Source organism: Gopherus evgoodei, chromosome 2 (genome assembly GCF_007399415.2).
Source record: "Gopherus evgoodei ecotype Sinaloan lineage chromosome 2, rGopEvg1_v1.p, whole genome shotgun sequence".
Lineage (NCBI taxonomy): Eukaryota > Metazoa > Chordata > Testudines > Testudinidae > Gopherus > Gopherus evgoodei.
Window position 1 is genome coordinate 64,347,845 of NC_044323.1, and position 8,905 is coordinate 64,356,749.

General features: G+C 38.1%; 1 non-coding gene across 1 annotated transcript; it reads left to right on the plus strand.

Moving 5' to 3' along the window:
- The first annotated feature begins 2,017 nt into the window (after window positions 1–2,017).
- LOC115647304 lies at window positions 2,018–2,125 on the plus strand. The gene has a single exon (XR_003999263.1). It is a non-coding gene; the product is annotated as a U6 spliceosomal RNA (small nuclear RNA).
- Window positions 2,126–8,905: the final 6,780 nt, after the last annotated feature.

Here is an 8,905-nt window from a genome sequence, read left to right on the forward strand (position 1 = left end):
AATCCAGCCCATACTGAGCTGGATCCTATGTCAGTGGAAGCCTTTCCATTGACTCAGTGGGAATTGGATCAGGTCCTCCAGGGTACATCTGGTTGAAGTCAGTGCTATTCTTCCCAGATTTCATGGGTACCTTGTACTAAATTCATTCAGAAACTTTTTTAAGTATGTGCATAAACAGTCATTTCATTTTTCATGGTAACTTGCTTAATGACTGAACATTTTCCATGCTTCACACCATTTTGCACTAAATCAGTATGATTATACTAGTTTCACATCAGTTGATTAAAAAACTTGCAGCACATACAGTTGCATTCTGTCTCTGAAGGAGAATATTAATGATTTCCAAATTAAATGTTTTCTCAATTTTTATCTAATACAGTAAATAATTTGGCTTCTGTTTCATTTAATAGTTTATATGTACAAATATGTGAAGGAATATGTGCAGATTGGAACAGATTTCACTTTTCAGCACTAAAGAATTTGTGAGAGAGCCTCCATTTCAGTGGTTTTATTTCCAGGGGATGTGAGATTTCTTACTGGAAAATCTTAGCTAATATAAAAAATATAACAAATTAATGTTTACACTAAGCCAGCTTGACTGTATCTGTTATGCACTTCATCTTATCCTTCTTAAACAAATATATACTCACCTTTAGTCTTGTATAACACTTTCATCTGAGAAACCCAAAGGCCCATATCCTCACATGTATTCAGATACCTAACTACCACTGGAGTTAGGCATAGGAATACCTTTGAGGATCTAGGCCAAAGTGCTCTACAAAGGTGGATAGATATTAATCCCATTTTATAGTTCTGTACGTAAATGAGATACTCAGAGATGAAGTGGCTTGCAGATAGTGAGTTAGAAGATGATTTTGGACTAGTGTTCCCAGTGTCTTCTCTAATCATGAGACCATAATGCAGGGTCATGGTGATGTGGTTAGCCTAAAGAGAAAAGCTCACAAGGTTTGTGTTGCAGTCCAAATCTTGAAATGTACATTTAGTAGAGGTGAAAGGAATTAAATTTGTTTTGCAAAGTATTTTGAAAATGTTACATCCTTTCCTTTCACCTACTTTTGTTATTTCTTCTGTAGCAGAATGCCACCCAAATTAATGAGGTTTGGTTCATTGTGCAGATGAATTTAATTTCAGTGCAAGCAAAAATAGTTTGGTGGCTATTTCAGAAGCTCTTTTGCTAGGTTGAGGAGAGAAAGCACAAAAAGAAAGCACAAGGCAAGAAAAAGGAAAAATCAAGGGAGAAAATCATAGGAGAGGGGAGCACAGACAGGGCTGGCAAGACATGTGAACCCATTTCAAAGTTTGAAGGGGATAATACCTAAACCCTCAATTCTGCAATTGATTCTGCATAGGCAAACCCGCGTGTAGCCTACAGCAGGGCTCTGTACAGGTTTAAAGCTCTGCCATGTGGATGCCATTGCAGGACTGAGACATATTTGACTGAATAGATTTCCATCTCATGTAGTTATCTTCTAAAGAACAGGCACACTAAATCTGTACTGTCCCTTCATTAACTTCACATCTTCGTGTCTCACTACTAAACAGTCATTTTAAGTCTATTTTTGTAAAGTATAAAATTCTTTATTTAGGAAAAAATAAATGTCTGCTTCAATGGATTGCTTTTTATCTCATTTAGGTTTGGTAAGTCCCCTAGCTGCTTAGACTTCTTGGGTGCTAGAAGAAGGCCTTTGACTGAACGTTTTAATCATTTACTAGTAGTATTGTAGTTGCAATGTAGTAGTTGACTGCAATAACTTAAATGTAGTGACTTGCCTGCAGCTAGACTTCCGCCATTGTCTCACTGTTCTGGGTTGCTGAAGTCTGATAATATCCTAATGCTCCTTGGAAGTCAAAAGGCCTGTGTTTGAAGCACTCTGCAGTTGCTCCCCTGATGCTTAGAGGGTGACAAACCCTTTGCTCCTGAAACAGTGTACTCTCAAATAGCAAGGAAATTCTAGTATGAGCATTTATAGCTTTCTATAAACTGGAATATAAATGCTTGCTCCAGAAGCACATGTGCTAAAACTGAAACAACACAGAAGATTATCATGACCCTTGCACAAGGATGATATAAATTTGTGGAGCAGTTTAAAGAGAAAATATTATTACAGTAGTGGATGTTATAATATTACAGTTATACTTGGAAATGGTTTGGGTTTTTTTAGGTTACATGTCTAAGAAAAAAGAAGAGAGTAATTGCAACAATGAAAAGGAATGTTAGGCAATACCACAATCGAAACAGAAAAAAATATTAATTAAAAATACTGTTTTGTCTTTGCTATCTGCCATTGAATGTTGGCTGTATATGAGGCCTCTCATGAGTCAAAAGGCAGCAGCAGAGACATGTTACTGCTGCAAAGTCATTATATAAGTAAAACATATTTTTGCAGTTTGTGTCATGGGAATCCTATTTTAATTTATACTGCTGAATTCGTTTTCTCTTGGCACTGTATAGCATAGCTTCAGGGTGCAATGGAAGAACAAAATACTAAGTTGGACAAGCACTGTATCACCCAACAGTTCCAAATGACTCAAAACAATAGATCAAAACTATTTAGCTGAAGTTTTTGAGAGACTGTGCATCTTCAGAAAAATTAAATTTCAGATAAACAGGAGATCAAACCCTGGAATGCATTGATTTGGGGGGAAATGACTATATCCAGTTACCTGTGGTCCAGAATAAAGAAATCTGGCTATTTGGTTTTGATTGGGTTAGAGTAAATTTGGAGTTGAACATTACATTCCATTATTGTTATAAAATTGAAATGAAGAAATAATAAGCTTTTTCAATGGCGTCTTATAAACTTGCCAACTTATAAATATCAACTATCCTGCTCTATCCTTATTGCAAGCAATATTTGGAATACTTTAAAAAAGTAAGCAAAATTAATTTGGTTATCTAAGGAATTATCTAAAACAACTGTTAAGTTTTTAACAGTATTCACTGAAAATGAACTAGTGGTAAAAAAATGTTTGCAGTTACCTACAGTAAAAGGTAAATTGCTTTTTTATAATTATTTATAAGTTCATAGTATATTTTTCTTTCAGTTTAATAGCCTTGTAGCATTTTAATACAAAAGTCTAGTACATAGCAATCTGAAATTTCTGCTAGTTCTAATGGATTTTTTTTTTCATCTCACCCAAAGGGGACAGATGAAACGTGTTTTATCCTCTGTTATGGCATGTCCTGCCATAACAGAGGATAAAACACGTTTAGTACAAATTTACCCCAAATTTAGTCAGACATAAGACATCTATAACTGATTTTTTTCATAAGAAAAATCTTAAAGTAGAAAAGCATTTTCCCCTATCTTAAGTAGACTGGGAAAGGCCTGCTGATGCTATCCATTGTATGGTATTTGTAATTCAAATTCTTTACTTGCTCTACTTCAGACTGTTGTTTTTTTTTTAGCCAGACAAATCTAAACAAATGTTGCACTTTTCTTAGATGACAATGAACTTTTATCAAGTTCTAGAATCTGTATGTACCATCAGGAGATTATTCTTGGTTGCTAAGTATTCATTTCCTATTTAGAGTGGTTTTCCCCATTTTCCTGCAAATTGCTTGAAACTGTTCAAAAAAAAGTTAAAAGCAAGAGATAGTGTGTACACAAAGACCATATATGGAAGTGGTAGTCATGTGACAAACGTAACTATTATGCATCTTTGACTACTTCACTTGTGCTTTGCCCATTAATCCATCTCCCCAGAACATATTCTAACATTACAAACCCTACTGAGCAGCTTCAAACATGCACTATTGTTTTTAAAAAATCAACTGCTGAAGAAATGTGTTCTCTTTCTCCTTCGAAATGTGCAATTTCTGCCTCATATTTACACCTGCTTGAGCCCCATGATTAGCAAAATTCAGCTCTGCACCATGAACAGATGGAGGTGTTGCCTTATATATTAAAAATGTACACACTTGAACTGAGGTGGAGATGGACATAGGAGATGGAAGTGTTGAGAGTCTCTGGGTTAGGCTAAAAGGGGTAAAAAACACAGGTGATGTCGTGCTGGGAGTCTACTACAGGCCACCTAATCAGGTGGAAGGAGTGGATGAGGCTTTTTTCAAACAACTAACAAAATCATCCAAAGCCCAAGATTTGGTGGTGATGGGGGACTTCAACTATCCAGATATATGTTGGGAAAATAACACCGCGGGGCACAGACTATCCAATAAGTTCCTGGACTGCATTACAGACAACTTTTTATTTCAGAAAGTTGAAAAAGCTACTGGGGGGAAGCTGTTCTAGACTTGATTTTAACAAATAGGGAGGAACTCATTGAGAATTTGAAAGTAGAAGGAAGCTTGGATGAAAGTGATCATGAAATCATAGAGTTTGCAATTCTAAGGAAGGGTAGAAGGGAGTACAGCAAAATAGAGACAGTGGATTTCAAGAAGGCGGATTTTGGTAAGCTCAGAGAGCTGATAGGTAAGGTCCCATGGGAATCAAGACTGAGGGGAAAAACAACTGAGGAGAGTTGGCAGTTTTTCAAAGGGACGCTATTAAGGGCCCAAAAGCAAGCTATTCCGATGGTTAGGAAAGATAGAAAATGTGGCAAAAGACCACCTTGGCTTAACCATGAGATCTTGCGTGACCTACAAAATAAAAAGGCGTCATATAAAAAATGGAAACAAGGTCAGATTACAAAGGATGAATATAAGCAAATAACACAGGAATGCAGAGGCAAGATTAGAAAGGCAAAGGCACAAAATGAGCTCAAACTAGCTATGGGAATAAAGGGAAACAAGAAGACTTTTTATCAATACATTAGAAGCAAGAGGAAGACCAAGGGCAGGGTAGGCCCACTGCTCAGTGAGGAGGGGGAAACAGTAACGGGAGACTTGGAAATGGCAGAGATGCTTAATGACTTCTTTGTTTCAGTCTTCACTGAGAAGTCTGAAGGAATGTCCAATATAGTGAATGCTTACGGGAAGAGGGTAGGTTTAGAAGATAAAATAAAAAAAGAGCAAGTAAAAAAATCACTTAGAAAAGTTAGATGCCTGCAAGTCACCAGGGCCGGATGAAATGCATCCTAGAATACTCAAGGAGTTAATAGAGGAGGTATCTGAGCCTCTAGCTATTATCTTTGGGAAATCATGGGAGATGGGTGAGGTTCCAGAAGACTAGAAAAGGGCAAATATAGTGCCCATCTATAAAAAGGGAAATAAAAACAACCCAGGAAACTACAGACCAGTTAGTTTAACTTCTGTGCCAGGGAAGATAATGGAGCAAGTAATTAAAGAAATCATCTGCAAACACTTGGAAGGTGGTAAGGTGATAGGGAATAGCCAGCATGGATTTGTAAAGAACAAATTGTGTCAAACTAATCTGATAGCATTCTTTGATAGGATAACGAGCCTTGTGGATAAGGGAGAAGCGGTGGATGTGATATACCTAGGCTTTAGTAAGGCATTTGATACTGTCTCGCATGATATTCTTATAGATAAACTAGGAAAGTACAATTTAGATGGGGCTACTGTAAGGTGAGTGCATAACTGGCTGGATAACCGTACTCAGAGAGTAGTTATTAATGGCTCCCAATCCTGCTGGAAAGGTATAACAAGTGGGGTTCCGCAGGGGGTCTGTTTTGGGACCGGCTCTGTTCAATATCTTCATCAATGATTTAGATGTTGGCATAGAAAGTACGCTTATTAAGTTTGCGGATGATACCAAACTGGGAGGGATTGCAACTGCTTTGGAGGACAGGGTCAAAATTCAAAATGATCTGAACAAATTGGAGAAATGGTCTGAGGTAAACAGGATGAAATTCAATAAAGATAAATGCAAAGTGCTCCACTTAGGAAGGAACAATCAGTTTCACACATACAGAATGGGAAGAGACTGTCTAGGAAGGAGTATGGCAGAAAGAGATCTAGGGGTCATAGTGGACCACAAGCTTAATATGAGTCAACAGTGTGATACTGTTGCAAAAAAAGCAAATGTGATTCTGGGATGCATTAACAGGTGTGTTGTAAACAAGACATGAGAAGTCATTCTTCCGCTTTACTCTGCGCTGGTTAGGCCTCAACTGGAGTATTGTGTCCAGTTCTGGGCACCGCATTTCAAGAAAGATGTGGAGAAATTGGAGAGGGTCCAGAGAAGAGCAACAAGAATGATTAAAGGTCTTGAGAACATGACCTATGAAGGAAGGCTGAAGGAATTGGGTTTGTTTAGTTTGGAAAAGAGAAGACTGAGAGGGGACATGATAGCAGTTTTCAGGTATCTAAAAGGATGTCATCAGGAGGAGGGAGAAAACTTGTTCACCTTAGCCTCCAATGATAGAACAAGAAGCAATGGGCTTAAACTGCAGCAAGGGAGATTTAGGTTGGACATTAGGAAAAAGTTCCTAACTGTCAGGGTAGTTAAACACTGGAATAGATTGCCTAGGGAAGTTGTGGAATCTCCATCTCTGGAGATATTTAAGAGTAGGTTAGATAAATGTCTATTAGGGATGGTCTAGACAGTATTTGGTCCTGCCATGAGGGCAGGGGACTGGACTCGAGGACCTCTCGAGGTCCCTTCCAGTCCTAGAGTCTATGAGGTGGGATTATCAGGGCCGTAGATGATCTATTCTCTGATTCCCAAGATCTACAGACAGTCATGGGAATCAGCACACGTTAGAGCACTCCTAGGTTGCTCTTTTATCAGTGGATTGGGGTGGCCTCTGCAAGGACCTAGAACGTAGGAAGCACAGAGGTGGCTTAGTGCAATCTTAGATTTTCCCTTTTCCACCAGCTCCTTCCTGGCCCAAGTGCAGAAATGTAGTAGCTGAAAAAATCAGACCTAGTCTCTACATCTAACAGTTACATAGAGAACTCTGTATTTTAAAGCCTGCAATTCCAGCACAGTCTCTCCTCTGTTTAGCCTGAGAAATTCCCAGTTAGACAGAAAATTCTGCATTGAGCCAAAAGTATCAGTTACAGGGAGAATTCTGGATTGAGCCATAGATTCCAGTAGAAATACCACTCTGTTTAGCAAATGAATAGTGCATATAATCAGAGAATCTCCCAGTTACATAGGAAATCCTGTATTAACTAGGAATACCAACAGTTACACAGGGAATTCTCTCTTTAACAAAAATTCCTGAAATAGACTAAGGGAAAGAGGGAGATGTGGAAGAAATCAGATGACAACATAAGGCACTAAAGGTGGTTTGCAGTCCATAAGAAAAAGGAAGTCACAGGGCTTGACAATCCTTATAATCTTTGTGCACATTGGCTGTAATATTCCTGGAGGATGAAATGTTGAGAAATTCACAAGACAGTGTTCAATATAAGTTCAGTTCCCAAACAAAAGACAAACTCAGCTTAATAAACATAGCAAATGATCCTTAGGATGTGATGACTCTGCAAGGCAAAGAGAGTGTCAGAGAACATCTCAAATCAGTTGCAATCACCACCAACTGGGGCTTGTCAAGTAAACATGTATATTTTGTGACAGCTTAAATTGGAGATACAGAGAGCATGCCACTTGTCATCAGACTGATCCAGAGAACTGAAGCCTGGCACCATAGTACTGAAAGATAGTAACAGAAAGTCGTATGTTCAACTGGTGAAAATTGACATAGCTCTCAACATTGGCCTAAGTTCTATCAATCTGTGATTAGATCTTCCTCTGTGTTGAGCAGCGTGTTGACATTACAAAACAACAGCCTTTAGTTTCTTTAACAGTGGCTTCTCTTTTTGTGCCATACAAGGGTCTCTTGGACTCACCAGTATAGAATAATGAATATGCTGCAGCACTAGAAATAGAATTTATATCATTTAGAGGTGAAATATCCTGCACATAACTGAAGCTGAGTCATTGAACCACCAAGAAGATGGCATACACAAAGTACAGAATGAACAGAAAGCTGTAATGTTTGAGCTAAAACTCTCATGCCTATGATCTAATACTGAGGAAAAAATTAAAAGGCAAAATATAATTTAGTATGAGGGAACACGCTGAGCAGAGATCTGAGTGAAATAGGAGAGAACAGATTAAACAAAATAAAGAGTTAATACCATTGACAAAAACTGTCATTTCTTTCTACCTCCCTAAACAAAATATGCCACTTCATATCCTAGGAAAAAGGTACTACAATTTAACTTATGCCTACTCATAAGACTCAAATGTGCGCTGGTATCTTTAACATTTATCATATTATTAACACAAATAATTATAACTAGCTTATAGCCTTCTGCAAGATTTTTCATGTTCCTCATCTTCATGACCATATATCCCTAAACAAGGGCGGGAACCTTTGAGGTACTGAGCTACTCTCACCTCCCACTGAAGTCAGTGGTCCTTGAGGATACACAGCACCTTGCAGCATCCAGTGTAAGCTTAAGGAGTTCCCGCTTTGCACTGAACAAGCACTACACTCTTGAAGACTCAGAAAGGCACCGGTCCCATGGCCAGATTTATTAAAAACAACAACAAAACCAAAACATCACACACACCTCTCAAAGCCTGTGCATCCCTGATGTTGTCTTTGGAGACAAAATCCAAACAGTTCACTATTCAGAACATCTCTTTCCATGATTTGATCATCTTATGTGAAACATGAGTAGGTAAAAATAAATCTACACTGGCTATAAGGTTCAACTAATGCATCTACACTGACTTAACTCATTATCTATAAATAGAAAGATGGTAGAACGCTGGTGATAGTTTATGTGGCATGAAGAGCTAGCAGAACATACTTTTGCTGTTAGAAAGCTCCAACACACTTGTGAGTAAAAATATACAAAAAACCCTTGCATCTTCACTCTATTTACTTCTGCACCTTGCAAATTCTCTCTATTTCAATCAAAAATACTTACTATCCAATCACAAATTACCAATTTCCAGCCACAGAGATCCTATGGATCAAAGGAAACATGGGCAGAGAAGTGGAC